Raw genomic sequence first — 2,109 nt, 5'->3', positions numbered from 1 at the left:
AAAAAAAAAAAAGAAAAAAAAAACCCCCTAAAAAAAAGGGTTGTGGAGAAGAGATTTCTGTTTAACACATATCACTAATGTGTAACTTAAACTCTGTCAACTTTACAAGTTTCCGTCATGGATTATTTTCCAGCTTTCCCCCAAACTAGTACTCAGTATTTTCAGCTTGCAAACTAGTAGTTACAATCCATATATGGTGTCAGTGTCAATCTTTGTTAGTATATCTGAGGTTTTGGAGATGTTTGATGCCTTCTGAAATCAGTATCTTTATTGAAATTGATTATTGGTATAGGTCATGTAGTGTTGAAAGACCTATTATCCTCTAGTTTTGATGCAGTCAGTAGCACCTTTGGTTTGTACTTTGTAGATTAGAGTTTATTCTGATAATTTTTTGATTATGCTAGACTTGAAAGATTGATTATGCAGTTTGTACGACTATTGGTGCCCTGGGTCTTTGCTGATAGGAGCATACTGTGATCATTGAAATGACCAGAGGTTTTTGAAAATGTGACCAATCATACTATTTAGCTTGATCTTCATGTTGATTTTTTTTTTTTTAGTTTGAATATCCATTTTGCAAGATTTGGGAGGCCAACGCCTTGAGGGCTGAAGCTTGCCTTGAGATGAGGCTCATGGAAAATTCTTGAGGTGCTGTTTTTATGGTTCAAATCCTCTTGAGGTACATACCACAAAGTGTGCATGGTAGAAGTTGAAACATTGCTCTTTGTTGGTTGCATGGGCCCCTAATTAAAGAATCAGGAACTCGTTTCATTTCAGTGGTTTCAAAACCACCAAAGAAACATCGAAGTTTCTCCCAAACAGTGTACTTTCTTCCATGTGTTTTGCTTGGCCATTTTAAGGGGCTAATGACTAAAATGAGCGAAACTAGATGATTGAAATTTTGACAACATAGTGCATTTTTTGGACCGAAATGTGTGAAATTTCGAAATGATATGACCAAAATTTAAGCGAGTTGACCAAAATATGATTGAAATTGTGTCTTTTTGTGTTTCGTTTGCAGTTTTGTTTCGGTAAAAGCACACACACACACTGAAATGTCCAAGATTTCGACGAGTTTTCAAGCCATGAAGAAAGTACAATAGCATTCAGGATTGGAAACTTGTGCAATTTATCTTTCATCGAGATCACCATTTTGTTCATCATTTTGAGTATTTAGTTTATGGGAAAAAGAAGACTGAAAGTCAGTGTGGCCCTGCGCCTAGAGACGTAGGGGGTGAAATGACCACCCCACCCCTCATAAAAAGGTGGAAATCCCACCCCTGATGATGCTTTTGAGTGTGCCTCCAGTGGCTCAAGGAACCCTCTCCCTTAATTTATTCATAGGTTTCTAGGTTACATCTTGTGGCGATGATTTCTTTCACAGTTTTTAAGGGGATTTGAAAGCCATTCTCTTTTGATGAAAAATACGTTGAGTTATTTGCAAAAATTCAATAGTTCTGAAATTGATCGCCGTTTACCTCTGATAGGAGCTCATAACAGACATCAATTTTTAGCTTATAAATTTAGACAAAAGCTAAATTTATAGTTCTTATTGCATAGTTTCACTTTCTGCTGTCTAATACTTGAATCACTACTGTATTCTTATCCTTTCCATCATCATATACCTAAATACACACACAAACACATTTACACATTGCACATGCAAACATGCATTTCATTACTTCATCTAAATTTCTATAGATCACTGATGTTCAAGCTTCCATACTCTGGCTTACTCGTGCAAAACGAAGTTGATGCAGGAGCACTTCCATGGATTAACCGAACCTGTTTGGGAACCCAAAACGTGTGCAGGGACCAAAGTTGGGTCTTTGGCGTAGTAGAGTATTAATAGTTTATTTATTTACTAATTTATATATATCTTGTAATCTTTCAGTTAGGCTAGAGTTTCATTCCGTTTTCATTTTAGAGTTTGATTCCATATAGGTTGGTTATATGATTAGGAGATTTATCTCTTTCAGTTTTAGACTTCAATTAGGGCACTTTTAATTTCATTTATACATATGAAAGTGTCCCAATATTGGGCAGATTTGATAATGAATTGAAAAGTTGGGTTTATGTGGAGTTGCTGTGTGGGATTCCCCCCCCCCC

At 36.2% G+C, this 2,109-nt stretch overlaps 1 protein-coding gene across 1 annotated transcript in view; it reads left to right on the top strand.

The window, feature by feature from the left end:
• Positions 1-2,109, top strand: part of LOC122084675 (serine/arginine-rich splicing factor SR45a-like) — a 5,871-nt gene that overhangs the window by 717 nt on the left and 3,045 nt on the right. The gene's annotated exons all lie outside the window — the stretch shown is intronic.

This window comes from Macadamia integrifolia, chromosome 7 (assembly GCF_013358625.1).
Source record: "Macadamia integrifolia cultivar HAES 741 chromosome 7, SCU_Mint_v3, whole genome shotgun sequence".
Classification (NCBI taxonomy): Eukaryota; Viridiplantae; Streptophyta; class Magnoliopsida; order Proteales; family Proteaceae; genus Macadamia; species Macadamia integrifolia.
The sequence above is the reverse complement of the archived record's forward strand: the minus strand, read 5'-3'. Positions and strand labels throughout refer to the sequence as shown.